Source organism: Neovison vison, chromosome 1, assembly GCF_020171115.1.
Source record: "Neovison vison isolate M4711 chromosome 1, ASM_NN_V1, whole genome shotgun sequence".
In the NCBI taxonomy this organism is placed as follows: Eukaryota; Metazoa; Chordata; class Mammalia; order Carnivora; family Mustelidae; genus Neogale; species Neogale vison.
In genome coordinates, this window is record NC_058091.1 from 205,297,335 (window position 1) to 205,317,490 (window position 20,156).

A 20,156-nucleotide genomic window follows, 5' to 3' on the forward strand; every position below is an offset into this window, starting at 1 on the left:
GATCATGACCTGAGCCGAAGGCAGCGGCTTAACCCACTGAGCCACCCAGGCGCCCTCTATTTTCAACTTTTTAAGGAAACCCCATGCTGTTTTTCCAGAGTGCACCTCCATTTTTTTTTTACTTCAAAATGGGAAACATGAAGTTCATTTCTAAATTATGTCATCCATGACTTGGGTTTACCCTGTTTTCCTCTTCCTTGTAATGAAATAGAAATGGGGATGCATTAGCTTTTCACTCTTGTTAGCAGTTGTTTTTTTTGGGCAGCTGTGTGGATGGCATAAAGACAATGAAACAGTTTTCCCTGTGGGATAACAATTTGGGATAACAATTTAGAGGAACTTTGTTGGGGAGCAGGGTTAAAACCTAGACAGCAAGCTCCAACCTACTGGGAGCAGCTCTTAAAGCAAATGTAGGGTAAGTGTGAGGGGGCCTCATGCTTTTCAAAGCTGATTATAGTCATAAATGATGGGAAAGGTTGAAAGAGAATAGGAAAAAATGAATACTAAGTGTATCTTTCTACCAATAAAATGTAACATATAAGAAATAATCAAATATTCATTGAAACAATCAGGCATGAGAACAAAAACCGAAGTCTTCTTGCTTTTAAAATTTATAGAAATAAGTTTTTTTTGTTTTTGCATTTTTTTGAAAGTTTTAGTAAGGCTCCCAAGTTTTAAGTAAGGTATATTTATTTATTTATTTATTTATTTTTATTTTAAAAAAAATTTTTTTAAGATTTTATTTATTTATTTATTTGACAGAGAGAGATCACAAGTAAGCAGAGAGGCAGGCAGAGAGAGGAGGAAGCAGGCTCCTGGCTGAGCAGAGAGCCCAATGCGGGGCTCGATCCCAGGACCCTGGGATCATGACCTGAGCCAAAGATAGAGGCATTAACCCACTGAGCCACCCAGGCGCCCTTAAGTAAGGTATTTTTAGATAAAATGTTATCGTTTAGCTTCCTTTCCTGGTACTCTCCCCAGACTCATTCCTCGCCAGACACAAGGACCTGGTTGTTCTCTCACACATGACAAGAAAGTGCCACCATAGGCCTTGGACAGTGGATATTCCCTTTAATGGAATGTTCTTTTCTAGATGTTCTCTTGAGTAATTTCCTCACCCTTCAAGCCTTTTCTCAAAAGCAGCTTCCTCGGGGCACCTGGGTGGCTCAGTGGGTTAAAGCCTCTGCCTTCGGCTTGGGTCATGATCCCAGAGTCCTGGGATCGAGCCCCACGTCAGGTTCTCTGCTCAGTGGGGACCCTGCTTCCTCCTCTCTTTCTGCCTGCTTCCCTGCCTACTTGTGATCCCTGTCTATCAAATAAATAAATAAAATCTTAAAAAAAAAAACAGCTTCCTCATGGAGACCTACCCAATTAGACACTGTACCTAGCAGCCTCTCCTTCCACCCAGCTGACAAGCCCTTCCTGAAAACTCTTCCCATTCCTTTTCCCTGCTCCACCCCTTTTTTCCCCATAGAATTGATCATCTTCTAACATGCTGTGAATACTAGGGTTTTTTTTTCAATATTTATTATTTATTATCTTTCTTCTTCCACCCACACTCTCTCCTTCCTAGAGAGAATGCGGAACTCCAAGAGGGTAAGGATTTTGGGGGGAGATATATATCTATAGATATACATATACATATAATTTTTTAAAGATTTTATTTATTTGAGGCAGGGGAAGAGAGAAAGAGAGAACATGAACAGGGGGAAGGGCAGAGGGAGAAGCAGACTCCCTGCTGCCCAGCAGGGAGCCCCATGTGGGACTTGATTTCCGAGCTCCAGGATCATGACCTGACCCAAAGACAGACACTTAACTGACTGAGCCATCTAGGCGCCCATATCTTTGGTGTTTTTTCTTTTTTTTTCTTCATGGAATGTGTCTAAATCACCTAGCACAGCACCCACAGGTAAACGGTAAAAAGGTACTCAATTAGGATTTGTTAAATAAATGAACAAAAGTTATGTAATCCACATGAACTGCAAAGCACACTGGGCTAAGGAAGACAACAGAGAAATTTTCATATATATCTGCTTTTGCTGTTGTTGGGAGATACCGAAACAGGAAACCAAATAGATTAAGGGTTTGTTTTGTTTCCTGGGAGAAGAACCACCTAGAAACTGGTCCCTTTTACTACCCAGTTTACAGTATTTCCTGAGATTAATCATATCTTGCATTTGAATGATGCTTCTAGATTTTTTCTTAAAAGCCTGTGTTGTATGTTGGCTTGCTTTAGTCCCTATTTTGTAATAAAACTAAAGCTCAGAGAGGCAAAATCTTGTCCAATGTGTTACATTCAGCAAACGTGACTTCACATTGGGGTATCTAGGCTTTCTAATTTCATTTACTATCTTCACAGAGAGAGAAGACCAAGGATTACCTTACAGAGAAGCAGAAAGACAAGCAACCGGGATGTGTGTGTGGTGGTGGGACTCAAAGTGTGGTGTCTGTCGGCAGACGAGGAGGAGAACAGGGACAAATCGTTAGAATTACAGGAGAATGTCGTCATTGACAATGACCTACATTTGTTGTTCAGTATTCAAAACATGTTTTAAAAGGCCAAAATGATATCTAAAGTGTATTTCACAGTGCTTGTTTATGCCTTAACTGCCATAAAATTTAGACTTTGTGAGGAGATTTATCATTATTTTCTTCGTTTCTTGTCATGTAACTATAACTCATTAAGGTCAACACTGAAATTTTGTCATTGTTTTTCCGTAGTTCTCAGCTCTCCAGCTATGAGTTCTCAATATTAGTAGCAATTTTTGCTTTTTGTTATCATGTATTTGTCAGATATTTCTGGAATACACAGCTGTTAACTGCAAAACTATTCTTTTAAGTGTCAACCTTCAATCATTCAGCTCTTTCATTTCTATTTTTTTCCCCTAGCAGCTGTTCTGTTGATTGTCTAGAAAATTGTCCTTTCTATGTTTAAAATTAAAACAGGAAGTGCAAAATAAAAAGGTCATATGTGAAAAAGGATGGTAAAATCCTAAGAACCCAAGGGCTGAGCACCAAGAAATTGAAATGCATATGCCCTGTAAACACCCCCACATGCACACATTTGGAATGCAAAAACACACACTTAATATCGGCCTTATTGAAACAAGTCAGGAGAAGTATCAAATATGTTAAGTGCACACTACGTGTTTATTACTTTGCTAAATGCTAAAACATACTTTCAGGAAGTAGATAAGTTGTTACTACCCTCATTTTACAGTTGAGGAAACTGAAGCTCAGGGAAGTTAAATGACCTAATCAAGAGCCTACAGCCAAGAAATTGCATAGATGAGGTTGGAACTGAGTTTTGTCTTGATTTCAAAAAGCTTGTGTTCTCTTCTCTTTTTATCGCTGTTTTTCCTGATCTATTTCAGACATACAAAAACTGTACAGAGGAAAATGAGAATCTAGGTACCCATCTGTCAATTTAAGGAAGAAAAAATTATAAATAAGTTGGACCCCTAATTATATTTGCCAGTCTCATTTTGCCTCTTTTCCTCCTGAATTTGTATTTTTCATTCCCATTTGTATCTTTACATGTTTACTACATATATATGTCTCTAAGCAATATTTAGTGTTATTTGACACTAATGCTAATTTTTTACTCATCTTTATAGACACATATGTATAGGTGTATATGCATATATACACCTACACATATGTATATATTTAAATACATATGTGCATATTTATATACCGATATATGTGTATAAATATATGTATATCTATCTGTATATATATGACGAGATACATGTATATGCATATACTCTATTTATGCCTGATGATGTTCAGAAAAATTCATCTGAATGATCTGAGCAAGGATTGCTGTGACTTTATCAAAAGCCTTTTTGATATCAGTGAAGATGATCATATGATACTTCTTAAATTTTATAATGTTATGGGTTTTATTCACTGCTTTTCTAATATTCAACCATCTTTGATTTTGTGAAATCTCTCTATTATGGTGCTGATATATTATTTTTAAATCTGCTTTTGGATTTTAATTGCTAAATTTGAATGATTTGTTTTTAATTCAATTTATTTAGACTAAGAAAATATTCACCCATTTCTCCCATTTCCCACCCTCCATCTCTGGCAACCATCAATCTGTTCTCTAGATCTATGAGCTTGGTGTTTGTTTGTTTGTTTGTTTAAACTTCCATGTATAAGAGAGACCATATGGTATTTGTCTTTTTCTGATTTATTTCACTTAGCGTAATGACTTTCAGGTCTACCCATGTTGTCCCAAATGGCAAGATTTCGTTCTTTTTGATGGCTGAATAATATTGTATATATATACTACAACTTCTTTATCTATCCATGGATGAACGCTTAGGTTGTTTCCGCATTTTGGCCATGATAAGTAATGCTGCAGTGGACACAGAGGTGTAATACACAAAAACCATACTGTTTTGATCTATTCTTCCCCCTCACTGCCTTTGGTCAGATTGTTATTCAGAATTAGGTGTCCAAGATGATTAGACATTTATGGAACAAACATTTAAGTTTAGGCAGCAGTCTTCTTTTCTTCTGTGGTGGGTTTCTTTTCTGCAGGCTTCTCTTCTCGGTAGCTGCATTTTTTTTTCCCACCAGAGGCTTCTTCTGCTCCTTCACGCCAACAGCCTCCTTTCCTGTATTCCCTATCACAGGCTTCTTGCCTGGAACCCTTCTCATCTGAGTTGGCTTCCAGTGCTGCTGCTGCCTTATCCATCTGGAGTTTGTAATTCTTGCTCCAGGAAAGAATGGTTATTCCGGCTCCTGGTCTTGGCATATGGGTTTAGCTTCAGTACGATTCTCGGGGTTTTGTGTGGATTCCACTTTAGGACTCTACCATGTGTGGTGCTCAGAGGGCTCTTTGGATCTCTGAGCTTTTCCACAGATCATCTCACCTGCGGGAAGCACTTTTGGTCCGAAGGCAGAAACATCCCACGAGCTCTCCAGGGGGCAAGTTTCCAAGTGTTCAGTTTGCTTCCATTAAGGAGAGTCATTCCAAGGATGTTTCTGAAGGCCTTCACGGTACTGTTGTACTCATTATAAAGGAGGCAGGGTCTCTCCTGTGCTGTATAGGACACATTTGGCCCTTGCCAGCTCTCATTTGCTGAGAGCATAGACCTTCTTGGTACCATTCCAGGCGTTCAGTTTCCGAAGAAGCAAATCAGGCTCCTTGGCCTTCTTGTAGCTTTGAGTTTTATCTCTGACCACCAAAACAAGTTCAGGCATTTTCTCAATTTGCTGACCTTTAGACATGCCCAGCGCTGGTAAGGCCAAAGGCGGCCTGGGCGGAGCACGTGGCCTATCGCTTCTGTTGTTGTGTTCACTATGCGTTGCCTATGGTGTCGGGTGTTGGTCGGTGCAAACACGCAGCCCCTTGACACATATTTTCAAAACCACCCTGGCAAGACCTGTGAGTCTCACTGACTGGAACTCTAGAAATCTGAGCCCCAAGACTCAGGATTGGTTTGCTGACATGCTAATTCACTGATAGCACAGTGAATTCACTGTTAGTCTATTGTCATGCTAATTCATTGATAGTCTATTGTTTTTGCCCAAGTTGGTGTGAACAAAGTTTACAATACCTGGTCAATTGGGAGTCTTGAACACAGCAGGCAAAGTGACATTTTTGCCAGAAGATTCCCTCTTTTTGAAGTACACTGATACCAGTGGGCAGGCACATGCCATGGCAGGGAGAGAAAGCCATGCTCCTCTCAAGCTCACTGCCTTCCAGAGGAAAAACTATTTTGATCTCTTGATTTTTTTTTTTCAGACTAATGTTCTTGTTTTCTTTAGATGAATATCCAGAAGTGAAATTGCTGATCACATGGTAGTTCTATGCTGATCACATGTTTTGAGGAACCTCCATATTGTTTTTCACAGTGGCTGAACCAGTTTGCATTCCCACCAACAGTGCATTAAGGCTTTCCTTTTCTCCATATCATCACCAACAATTATTACGTCTCGTCTTTTGGATAAAGGTCATTCAAACAGGTGTCTGGTGATACTTCACTGTGCTTTTGATCTGCATTTCTCTGTCTAAGGACACAGAGCATCTTTTCATGTACCTGTTGTCCATCGGTATGGCTTCTTTAGAAAAATGTCTGTTCAGTTCTTCTGCTCGTTTTTAATTGGACTTTTTTTGCTATTGAGTTGTATGTGTTCTCTATATATTTTGGATATAAGCCTCTTCACAGATATATGATTTGCAAATATTTTCTCCCATTCAGTAGGTTGCCTCTTCATTTTGTTGATGATTTCTTTTGTTGTGCAAAATCTTTATAGTTTGATGTAGTCTCTCTTGTTTATTTTTGCTTCTGTTGCTTTGTTTTTGGTGTCAGATTAAAAAAATCATCCCCAAGATCTATGTCAGTTTCTTACCACCTGTGTTTTCTTCAAGGAGTTTTATGGTCTTAGTCTTACATTCAAGTTTTCAATCCATTTTGAGTTCACTTTTGTGTATGTTGTCGATAGTGGCCCAATTTCATGCTTTTGCATGTGGATGTCCAATATCCCCAACACCATTTATTGAAGAGACTGTCCTTCCCCATTGCATATTCTTGGCTTCTCCATCATAGATTAATGAACTATTTATGTGTGGATTTATTTCTGGACTCTGTATTCTGTTCTATTGATCTATGTGTCCATTTTTATGCCAATACCATACTGTTTTGATTACTACATCTTTTTAATATAGTTTGAAACCAGGAAGCATGATGCCTTCAGCTGTGCCCTTCTTTCTCAAGATTGCTTTGGCTGTTTGGAGTTTTTTGTGGTTCTATACAAACTTTTAGGATTGTTTTTTCTTTTTCTGTGAAAAAGGTCTTTGGAATTTTGGTAGCAATTGCACTGAATTCTAGACCTCTTTGGGTAGTATGAATGTTTTTAACAATATTAATTCTTCCAATCCATGAGAATGGAATACCTTTCTATTCGTTTTTGTCATTTGCAATTTCTTTCATCAATTTTTTATAGTTTTCAGTGTATAGGCCTTTCATCTCCTTGGTTAAATTTATTCCTAGGTATTATATTCTTTCTGATGAGATTGTAAATAGGTTTTCTTAATGTCTTTTTCTGATAAGTTGTTGTTAGCTTGTAGAAAAAACCCAACTTTTCATGTGTTGGTTTTGTATCCTGCAATTTTACTAAATTTTTTAGTTTTAACAAGTTTTTGATGGAATGTTTAGGTTTTCTATATATAGTATCATGTTGTCTGCAAATAGTGACAATTTTACTTTTTCTTTTCCAATTTTGATGTCTTTTCTTTCTTTCTTTCTTCTTTTTTCTTTTTTTCCTAATCGCTGTGGCTAGGACTCTCACCACGATGTTGAATAAAATGGTAAGAGTGGTCATCCTTGTCTTATGCCCGATCCAATGTTGAATGTGATGTAAACTGTAGGCCTGTCATAAATGGCCTTTAATATGTTGAGATATGTTTTCTCTATACTAGCTTTGTTGAGGGTTTTTATCATAAACAGATGTTGAATTTTGTTGAATGCTTTTTCTGCATTTATTGAGATGGTCATATAATTTTTATTGTCCATTTTGTTAAGGTGATATATCACATTGACTCATTTGCAAATGTTGAGCCATTCTTGTGTCCCTGGAATAAATCCCACTTGATCATGGTGTATAATGCTTTTAATGTATTATTGAATTTGATTTGCTAACATTTTGTTGGGGGCTTTTGAATCTATGTCACCAGGGTTATTGACTTTTAATTTTCTTTTCTCATGACAACTTTGTTGGTTTTGGTAACAGCATAATGCTGGATTTGTAAATGAGTTTGGTAGAGTTTCCTCCTCTTCTATTTTTTCTGTTAAATCTAAACTAACTTTAAGATTTATATACTAATATTTATTTATTTATTCATATTTTACTTATTTATTTGACAGAGAGAGAGATAGTGAGACACACACACACACACACACAGAGAGAGAAAACACAAGCAGGGGGAGTGGGAGTGAGAGAATCAGGCTTCCCACTGAGCAGGGAGCCTGATGCAGGTCTCGATCCCAGGACCCTGGAATCATGACAAGAGCCGAAGGCAGACTTAACGACCAAGTCACCCAGGTGCTCCTATGTACAGATATTTAGAAGTAATATTGATCAGAGCCAATAATCCAGGTCAACTAACTAACTTCCTTCCTTCCTTCCTCTCTCCCTCCCTCCTCCTTCCTTCCTCTCTCCCTCCCTCCTCCTTCCTTCCTGCCTTTCTTTCTTTCTCTCTCTCTTTCTTTTTTTCTTCCTCTACTTATTTTTTCCTTTGGGTTTTCCTGGACTTTGCAGTTAATTTGAATGCAAACTCTGAACAAGGATAAAGGCACATTTGGTGAATAAATTGTTTGTGTCCCTTCTTTTACAAGCACCTTCAAGTATCAGTTTTATGTACTAGTATCATTTAATTTCCTACATTACGCAGGCCAAGACCTTGTCTTGTATCCTCATATATTTTTTAAGATCCAAGGTTCATGGTTACTTAACTAAGTTCAGTGTGTAAACATGTTTGTTATAAACAACATGGATATGGCATCCCCCAGACCAAGTGATCTGAGAGGCACCAACCAAGATGGTAGCTGCAGTGTTTTTAATTTTAATTTTAATTTTTTTAAAGATTTTATTTATTTATTTGACAGACAGAGATCACAAGTAGGCAGAGAGGCAGGCAGAGAGAGAGGGGGAAGTAGGTTCTCTGCTAAGCAGAGAGCCCAATGCGGGGCTCGGTCCCAGGACCCTGGGATCATGACCTGAGCTGAAGACAGAGGCTTTAACACACTCTGCCATCCAGGTGCCCCTAGCTGCAGTGTTTTTTATAACGGAACATACTAATTCTTCTGACATATTCTACTGGTCACACCAAGAGACCAACTCTAGTATAATATGGGAGGGGATCACACAAGGGTGTTAATACTGTGAGGTGGGAATCATTAGGTGCCACTGTAGAAGCTGGCTGCCAGGTACATACCCACATTTAAATTCTATTAAATCTAGTCTGTACTGATGGTTCATGACAGCAGTGTATTCACAGAACTCTAGATAATATCTGACAAATAGTAAGCTACTAATAATTTTTAATAATTGGCTAGTTTTATTTTATCATAGATATGGGTTTTAGGTTTTTCTAGGAGGATCTATAGAAGAAAGATATTTCAGCTGCCATAATATAGTAAAGAGAAGTTAAAGGCATGCCTAATTACTGTGTATATGTGAATCTTGGGCATTACTTCAAAATTCTATTCCTCAAAGAGGAAGGTTCAAGAGAATGGGCATTTAAAATTGTGATCCAGTTTTTACTGTTAGATGTATTGTTATTTTGAAGTTATTTAGGGTACGTTATAGGATAAAATATTAAGTAAATAAGTTAATGGTTTAGGAATAAAAGTTTCCATAGAGAGGAAAACAAGTATAAGATATTAAAACACTTTGGATTTTAAATGAGCTAGAAATATCAGTGAGCACTTGTGAGTCTACCCATTCATCTATCCAAATAAAAGATTCTATTAATTTCCCTAATCTTATAAAAGAAACAATGACAATCAAGCAGAAATGAGTACCCCAAAATACTATTTTTCACTAAAAGGAACAAAAGCTCCTTGGAGATATGGCTGATTCTAAATCTGAAACAGAAAAATTTTAAGATTAGCCTGGGACTTCTTGCCCCAGAAAGCAGGAAAGCTATCAAATTCTAATGTGGTCATATTAAAAGGATATATGACACAGCTTGCAGGAGGTCCCACTGACCTCAGATAAAGCAACTCAAACATCAAAAAGATTTAATATGTTGGCTAACTGAACATACAAAAATAATAATAATATGCAAAAGAAAGGAAAAGAGAAAAAAGGAAACAAGAAAGGAAAAAAAACTAATGAGGTACTATATGTTGACGAACTGAACATAATAAAAAAAATAAATAACCTCTTAAAAAAGATTTAAACAGGGTATATAAAAAAATTATGAGTCCATGGTGAGATAAAAAATAAAAATAGAACAATAATACCAAACAAAACACACTAGCCCCAACATCCTGATTCTCAATGGAGTTTTCTAAGAAACCAACTCACTACTCTGACAACTAATAAAAAACCAGGTATTTATTCTGCCTGAATAATAGTTGACCATAGAATGATCTTTCTTTTTTTTTCATTAAATTCCAACTGACATAAATATCCTTTTAGTTTCAGGTGTAAATCACAGTGATTTGATATTTTATAAATATTTTATGAATGAATGCGAGAAAAAAATCACCCAACTGAGCAATGGGCCAAAGACCCTAAGAGACACCTCACCAAAGAAGAGATCAGATGGCAAATAAGCATATGAGAAGAGGCTCCACATTATGTCACCAGGGAAATGCAGATTAAAACAACTAGGTTAGTGGTATCTATGAGAATGGCCAAAATCCGGAACACTGTCACCACCAAATGCTGGTGAGGATGTGGAGCAACAAGAAATCTCATTCACTGTTGGTAGAATATACAATGATATGGCCACTTGAAAGACAGGTTGGTGGCTTCTTACAAAACTAAACATATTTTTGTCATATGACCCAGCAATCGTGCTTCTTGATATTTTCCCAAATGAACTGAAACCTTATGTCCATTCAGAAATCCGCACATAGAAGGTTATAGCAGATTTACTCATAATTTCCAAAGTTTGGAAAAAAAACTCTGGAGCATCCAGACAGTGGAAACTATTCAGCACTAAAAAGAAATAAACTCTCAAGCCATGAAAAGATGTGGAGGAGAGGTAAATGTTTATTACTAAGTGAAAAAAGCCGATCTGAAAAAGCTGGATTCTGTATGACTCTAACTATACGACCTTCTGGAAAAGCCAAAACTATGAATCCAGTAAAAATTTCACTGGTGTCCATGGGTAGGGGTGGTAGTAGGGATGAACAGGTAGAATAAAGAGGATTTTTAGGACAGTGAAACTACTCTGCGTGATACTATAATGATGAATACATGTTTGGGATTTTTTGTTGTTTTTGATACACATTATTATATATTTGTTCAAACCCATACAATATAAAACACCAGGAGTGACTCTTAACGTAACCTATGGACTCTGGGTGATTATCATGTTTCAAAAGGTAGGTTTACCAATGGTAATAAATGTATCACTCTGTGGGGGTTGCTGATAATAGGAGATAGGCTATGTGTATGTAGGGGCAGGGGTATACATATATACCTATACATTGTGCTGTGAACCTAAAAGTGCCCTAAAGAAATAAAGTCTTAATAAATTAAAAAAATGTTAAGAGGTCTGTGATTTGGGTCAACATAATAGCACATTTGGCAATTATGAGTAAAAATGAACTGGCACCTAGAGATATGGTCTGAGGTATTGCACAGACAAAAGGAAAATTAATGATATTCTTGCCTTCTTGGTCATGAGCTAGTTCAGAAAATGTGGTAAGGCCTGTGGATTCAGCCTTGGTGTAGACATGATCATCAAAAAGGTAACTCCGTTTTCCCTGGAATGATCTGAGAGAGCCCAAGTACCACATGGGTCCTAGCACAGTGCATTTGTTTTCCCTCCATTTATTTGATCCAGGTTCAAGATAGATTATTTACCTGATTTGGTTTACACCTTTGTTTTCCCTATGAAAAATTTTTAAAAAGATTTTATTTATTTATTTAACAGAGAGAGAGAGAGAGAGAGGTTGGAAGTAGGCAGAGAGGCAGGTGGGGGGGGGAAGCAGGCTCCCCACTGAGCAGAGAGCCCCATGTGGGGCTCGATCCCAGGACCCTGAGATCATGACTTGAGCCAAAGGCAGAGGCTTAACCCACTGAGCCACCCAGATGCCCCTCCCCATGAAATTTTTTAAGCATACAAGTTGAGGGACCATGTCTTATTCAGGCTTGTCAATCACTATTTCCTGAAGCAAAGAATTTTTCAGAGAAAAGACAAGAAAAAGTCACTTGGATTCACATATCCTAGGCCTAAAAGAAGCCACGTCACCTGCCTATTTATTATAAAAGTGGAATTAATGCCACTTTGCAAGCTTACAGATATGAAGACTGCGGCAAAGTCCCAATGTGAATAGCGTTTGTGGAATTACATAGTTACAGAAAAAAATCAATCTCCTGAAACATTCTCTCAGCAATAACAATGAAAACCCTATTCTGTTTCTTTTGCTAATCTGAGTTATTGACTGGGTGGAGATGGGAGGTGAGAAGCAGTTAGCTGTTTACATGTATGGTATACAAGATGATCTTAAAGATTCTCTGCCCCAAATTATGTTCACTCTTTTCTGTTTCTTATGCTTGCAAAACCTATATTTTTAATATTAAGAAAGGCCTTGATCAAATATGGAATAAAACAAAAAGTGATCTGTTTCCAAACTGATAATAACTTGGCCTCCATGCTCTTGCTACCTCCCTGCTGTCTATGTTTTCTTGTCAGCCGCACACCCTGGCAGAAAAGACCGACTTCCTAGATAACAGAGGGTTCTCTCAAAATGGGAGGACCTGGGTTTCCTGGCTGAAAACTCCAAACAAACTCTTAAGATTCATGTAACATAATTAAGTTCTTGGCGGTGCAGAACTGATCAACAGGGCCAATCCAGGAGCAGTGACAGCTCTGGGGACAGCATAAAAAAGCTGTGCGTCTTTGGAAGGAGGAAAGTAGATAGATGCGTTTTCTTCCAGTTTAGAAACTGCAGATATTCTATTTTCCTTCCTTTAAATAACTAATTCTGGGATTTAGGGACAGATGATTTTATCCAAATTTCAATACATAAAATTCTCGTATGTCTAAGCAGTTTCTGCATTTGACCTAAGAGGTACATGCCATAAAAATCAAAAGAATATTCTCTCTAGAATATTAGGAACATAAAGAAATCTCAGCAGAGCTATTGCTGTATCAAATATGTTTTGATAAATAACACATTTCAAAGCTTTTGTATTTTATTCATCCAAGATTTTAACAAAAAATAATCTGAAGAGGCTAGTGACTTGAAGGGATCCTCTAGGAGGAAAAAATATCCATCCCTAGTTTTCAATTACAGATTGAACATCTATGCAAAGATCAACCATGAAAGGATATGAACAAAGGTTTGGGCAATTAAAATGTTACCAGTTACAGCACAGAAGGGATAAGAAATCTGCTTTTCTCTTTTCAGTCAATTGCATTTTAACTATTAGAAAACAAAATATTCCAATGAACATCTGTCAGGACTATGTTGAATAGTCCTTTAGAATGTTTTTATGTTTAATTAAAGGTTTGTTTTTATATTACCCTGAGCACTATTCATTGGGGTAAAGATAGAAGAAAGGGACTAAACATATTAATATAATTAATATCTAATCAATAGATACTAATTGATATGTAGGAAAATTGAACATATCAGTTGAGCCTATTTATGGCATGAACTAATTTAAAAACCAACAAGCTCTGGAATGTCATAAAGAAAACAAAAGCAAAATGTAGTCTCCCTTTTTACCACAATTTTGGCAAATGTAGTAAATGAACATAGAGATATAAAAAATATACAATCCAGGGATTATTAGTCACTTTACAAAAAAGAGGCTTTTATTTTAAGAAAGTATTTTTACAGGAATTAGTTCTATAAATATAATATATAATTCATTTTATAATTATTTTATATATTACTACATTTAAAGGATGTTAGCAGCTGCTCACCATGAGACATTTTTGTGTTGAACCAGGAGACAATTTATAAAAAATTCTTGAGTGATACTTAGTTTAATCCTCATGTGTCTATTTCTTTCAGTGGGAGTGATGATACAAAAACAACAACATCGACTGTCAAAAGTACCATTTTTCCAAATATGTCACATAAATCATTAATATGAGTTGATTTTATGATGAAAGACTGCAGGTCAATTTTAAGTATAAGAAAATAAGTATGGCCAAGTATTATAAAACAGACATGAAATGTCTCACTAACATTCTTTATTATTTTAAATTCCTTTTCTGTTCTTTTTGCTACCCTTATGCCTACTTTTTCCTGTCTCCACCATACCTGTCTACCCTCCATCTTGTTTCCTCCACTCTCATTCCTTGCTGTCTACAGTGGTGCCCAGTGTCTGCAGTGTATGTCTTTGGAAGGGGGAAAGTAGATAGATGTGTTTTCTTCCAGTTTGGAAACTGCAGATATTCTATCTATAAATGTCACACAGTGACATTTCCAACACTGCTTGGTTCTCTGTTAGCATATATTATTGTATTTAGATATTAGTAAATTAGTATATTTAAATAGTAAATTAACATATTTAAGTACATTACATTATAGCAATATGGACTACGGAACTGCTAGGCTATCCAATTCACTGGGCACATCAAAAGGCTTATTTATCTATGACACAAGCAGCTATAGCCACATTTTAACTTACTTGTCTTTATTTGCTCTAAAGAACATTTCTCAGAGTTTGACTTTATTTTCAGAGGATCACTCTGAACACTGATTTCAAACTCTGAAAAATAAGCCCTTCCAATATTTCTTAGCTAGACAGATGAATAATTACTAATCAGTAGATAAGGTGGGTAAAGTGGTTCTCATGACTTCTAGTCAGCATCGATCTACGACACATCTGAGAGTTCGATTTGGTAAATACACAAAGAAAAGCATGGGGAATAGTGTTTAAAGTAGAAAGGATTCAAAATAAAAGAAAAAGGAAACGTTCTAGAGGAAACAGGCCTTAACATAGTGCCTTTTCCTGTCCACAAAACCAGCTCTGTCACAATCTAGCAGGTGTAGCCATGGCTGATTTTTCCCTGTCTGCTGTGTTACAGTCTCTGGTGATTGGAGGCTTAGCCTAGGACATGTACGAACACCACCGATGGGTGAGAACGGTCAAATAACACAACTGTCACAGATCTGGCAGAGGTAGGTTTCCAGATTCCAAAGGTGCTGGCCACTTGTGACGCCCCTGTAAAAACAGCCTTTCATGTTTATATTGAGGCCGTTTACTTGAAAGAGTTTGGAAGCATAGCTAATGCCATCATCCCCCAGGTAGGACATGGATCAGGTGTTTGGAGAGTTATTTACTTAGGAACTTTCAGACTGGTTTGAATTAGATTGTTTAAAAAGTAGGTACAGAATGTTAATAATGAAAGTTATATCACTTATTTATAGATGGAACCAAATATGGAGGTAAAACAATAAATGAGGTTAATTTTTTTCAATCTCTGAGTGAGGACATACAGAAAATATTATGTAGACATCTTTTCTTTTACTTTAACCAATTAAACAAATCGATGTTTATGACTCTGCCCACAGCTCTGAGTATTGATTGCCTCACAACCCAAGACGTCAGTTTCTTGCTCACCCTGTTCTCTCTTCTCCTTGGTCAAGTTTACACGGCCTCAACTGAGTTAACAAATGTCTCTTTATATAAAAAGACTGTGGATAACCTCCCACTGTTCATTTTCTGCTCTACCGTTGCTGTAGTTTTCCTTTGTGTGTTGTATTCATTTACCAGTTCAGAACATCAGAAACGTAGAAGAGGTATCTGTAGATTTACTTGTGTTTTGAGAAAACGTTATTTGGTCAGGTGATTTCCAAGTCTAACCACAACATCCCTTTGTGTGTCAGCAAAGGAACCGCATCCACAATACTAGAACTCTACAGTTCTTTGCCTTAAAAGACTCCAAGAGATGAGAATGCAGTCCAGGTCTATTTATTTATGAGTAATCCGACCAGTTTAAGTGATCAAAATCATACAACTTGTTAGCAACACTAGGAAACCAAAGCGCCCGGCTTCTAGTTCCAGTTTGAGGCCGTTCCCCTTGTCCACTGTAACCTGTTTGTTCAAATATATGTGACATTCACTGCACTTAGAGTATAGATATGGATGCTACTGGAGGAGTTTTCAAACAAAACCAAATTCACGCCCAATTGTTTTTTGTGTCATGAACAGCAATAGCAATTGAGCTTATAGATAAAGGAACACTTCACAGTATTTTCTTACAACTATTTTTTTAAGAAGGGAAAGATTTTAGTAGATGATCTCTATTGTTCCTTCTAGTTTTAATAGCCTTGGAATTCATGAATCATCCTAGAACGCATAGGTATGCAGCAAATTGCAAGAGGCATGCCTTTGTAAATTCAAAATGTTGGGATAGTGCACATTTACGGCTGAAAACATGGAATAAGAATAACCATCGCAGCTGAAATGAGTATTTATTCTCCCTTTAATGTTGCTATATCTCATACTCTCCTGCCCCCACTATTTTCCCATTTCATTCCCCATCAATCCACATACTGTGCTCTGTCTATGAATGCAGTGTGGTGGAATCAAAAGAGAATGAGCTTTGGCATATGATAGAAATAATATTTGAATCCAGGCTCTGTGACCTTGAACTACACACTTAATCATTTTCTGAGTCTCAGTGTCTTCCACTGTATAATATAATTAGATTACACAAATATAAGTCTGTGGATGTGGTTACGAGGATCAGTGATCTTAAGTGGAATATGGTTAGCACAGTGTTGTGATCTGATACTGATAATAACCAGATTCTTCTTATTTTTATAAACAAGTATTCTGCGGATTTAAAGGGTGGGGGAAGGAGGAGGAGGCCAAACACCCAGCTATGTCCCTTCAAACATTTTATTGTAAAACTCACTTTTCTCTTTGCTCTCATAATACTCAGCTCTGCGAAATGCAAGGGACAAAAATAGTTCATTGCTATTTTAAAAATTCACTTCAAGCACAGTTTTACTTTGGTTGACTCTAACATTAGTGCTTACAGTCTCAGTTACAATGGGGTCTGCCTGCCTAGCTAAGTATCTTAAGGCATATTTCTTATCTCTGTGTTGCTTACACCTTATATGATCAATGAGTTCTCATTGGTTTCAGATGAAAGCATGATGGGACAAAATGTTGGCTTTAGTTAATAACGTGTAATTGTGGTTAGTTAAAATGAAAGCCTAATATCAAGATACACCAAGTAGAGAAGAGAAAAGAAATTAGGAGAAAGTAAAATATGAAATAAAATTTAATCTAAGCCAAAAAGCAGAGTATGCTTGATATTCCTGAATTGAAATCAGGTGGAGAGAAGGAAAGGACTATAAAAATTGTGAAAGATGTGGTTCCCTAGGAAAAAATATATTAATATGTCTTTCACGGCTCCCATTATCTAAGATTAAAGTGACAGCAGTGAATGCATTTTTAAAAATGAATTCATTTCTTAAAAAATTATTTTACTAGCAGTCGTAGTAATTTATGTTCATTGTAAAAATTTCAGGCTATGTGGAGAAACAAAGGGGAGAAAACTAAAGTTTTCCCCTGAGATAACCACTGTTAACTTCTGGTATCTTTTCATCTGTTCTTTTTTTAATGTATAATCCATATATAATCTTATTTCTTACAAAATATGGATGTTAGTATGCAAACAGCTTAAAACAATTCTGGTATGGTTTTTTTATATATGCAAAAAGGAGAAAGACTGTATAATGAATAGCCATGTGCCATTGACAATTATCAAGATATGGCCATCTTGCTTTATCTCTACCTTCTGTTATTTGTAGTCTTGAATTATTTTAAAGCAAATCCAGATGATCTATCATTTCATCCATAAACACTTCAATATTTAACTTTAGAAGATAAGAACTCTTGCACAAAACAAAACAATATCAATCACTAACAAAGTAACCACAGTTTCTTCATGATCTTCAAAGAGCCACATTATAATTGCTTTTAATCTGGTTACTCTTTGACAATATCATGGTTATCCTTTATTCATAATAAAAGAGTCTATTGCATAGAAATGGTGACCTAATTTGTATTGACAAAATTAAGTATGTGAGTACCTATTTTCCAATATTTCACCTGAAATTGGAGCTTATCATTCTTTTCTTTTTTAAGATTTTTAAATTAATTAATTAATTGATTTTAGAAAGAGAGAGAGAGTGTGTGTGTGTGTGCCAGCTGGGAGAGGGGCAAAGGGGGAGAAACAGAGGGGGGAGGAGCAAAGGGGAAGGGAAAGGGAGAAAGAATCTCAAGCAGACTCCACCCTGGATGCAGAGCCTAAGGCAGGGTTGGATCTCACCACCCTGAGATCATGACCCGAGTGGAAACCAAGAGTCAGATGCTTAACTGACTATGCCACTCAGGTGCCCCAGATCTTAGCATTCTTGTAATCATTGTCAATTTGTTAGATTAAAAATGTAAGCATTTTGTCCATATGTTTATTATCCACTTATGCTTTTATGAATTGTTTATTCATGCTTTTGCTTCGTTCCTATTGAAGTTTTGTTTTTTCTCACTGGTTTGTAAGAATTCTTCACAAGGGGGCGCCTGGGTGGCTCAGTGGGTTAAAGCCTCTGCCTTGGGCTCAGGTCATGATCCCAGGGTCCTGGGATTGAGCCCCACATCGGGCTCTCTGCTCAGCGGGGAGCCTGATTCCCTTCCTCTCTCTCTCTCTCTCTCACTCTCTCTCTCTCTGCCTGCCTCTCTGCCTACTTGTGATCTCTGTCTGTCAAATAAATAAATAAAATCTTTTAAAAAAAAGAATTCTTCACAAGCTCGTATATGTCCTCAGATTGTTCACACTGCCATAATTTTACCTTGTTCTTTATTTATTTACTAAACTGGAACCCTGGAGAGAAACAATATGGACATGTGGATTATTTGTATTACAGGTAAACATTTATTTTTCCAGGTACCTTCCAAGCCCAGTTACAATGCCCCCTTCCCTGTTTCACATTTTGTCATATATTGCAAATGTTGCAAATATCTTCTCATTGTCATTTATTTTTCACCTTTGTTTACAGCAATTCTTTTCTGTAGTAAAATTTCCTTACCTCAAGATAAACATAAATAGTACTAATTTTCTTCCTATATTTTTATTATTTCATTTTCTATTTTAAAATCTTAACCTCAAATTATTATAAGGCATGAATTTATTACAAATTTACCTTCATCCCAAATTGCTAATTGGTCCACTGCATTTGAGTAGACCATTTTTTGCCCAATGATTCTATATGCCTTCTTTGTCATCTAGGTTACACATTGAATAATTTTAAAATATACATTATACGTTTAAAAATATATGTCTGTGAGATGTGTGTGTGTGTGTGTGTGTGAGAAAGAGAGAGAGAGAGAAAAGCAGGGACCTAAAAAAATCAGGTAAGTTTTAAATGAAAGTAGAAAAAAGGCATTCTACATAGGGGTAGGTCTTCACTGGCATCCAGGAAATAAGAGGAAACTCTAAATATTTTTTAGAGAATAAACAATAAAAAATTGTGCAAATGAAATAAAATGATACCCGTGAATTGCAAAGTTTTCCCATTTTAGGTTTGCTGAGGACTTACGAGAGAATAAAACTAGCTTTTCCCAAGGTTACCTCTGGGTAATCCCTATACTCTACCTTTTACTTATTTAACATTTTTTTAGTCCCACTATGTGCCAGCCATTTTTCTAGGAGCTGGTTATACAAAAAAGAATATGATTCAGTTCCTGCCCTTAAGGAAATCATAGTTTCATTGACTGCACTTTTTTATATTTTGTTGTAATTACCTGTTAATGGGCCTAAATCTCTTCCCAGACTATGACCTTCTGCAGAACAGCTTTCATGGCTTATTCATATCCTAATCCCCGGTGTTTAGAATAATTCCTGACACACAGTAGCTGTTGATCAATGAATATTTGTTGAATTCCCCGGGCGTAGAATCCCATTATCTCCAGGGTCATTTACACCCATACTCATCTGCCAAGGGGAGATAAGCATTTATTGTTGCAAATGAGTGACTTTTTCTTCCATGCTTAGGCCATCCCCCACAACTTTGTCTCCTACAAATCCAACTCTCTGTCCTTCTTCATCCATCCCTTCTCTCTCTCACATCAGGGCTACCTTGTTTCCATTACATCAATGGTTTCCAACTCCCCAGCCTTTTTCCTCTGAGGCTTTCTCAGGCTGGGTGTGTTCCTCCATGGAAAGTCTGTAGTCTTCTCACAGTGGCCTGCTCTGTGGTACATGCTTCTCTTCTTTTGTCTTCCAGTGACTTCCTTCCTTCATCCTTTTAAGTCTACGGTGGTGGCTGACTGGCCACTAATAGCCCTGGGATTTCTGATAATCTTTTGTGGTTTCAATATATGCCCCACCCACTCCTTCTGGAATAATCTCTTTGTAAATAAAACTTCTCCACATTACATTCTTTTAAGTGTATCATCTATTTCTTTTCAATATTTAATTA

General features: G+C 36.8%; 1 pseudogene; it reads right to left on the reverse strand.

Moving 5' to 3' along the window:
- Positions 1-4,507: 4,507 nt before the first annotated feature.
- LOC122901040 lies at positions 4,508-5,712 on the reverse strand (annotated as a pseudogene).
- Positions 5,713-20,156: the final 14,444 nt, after the last annotated feature.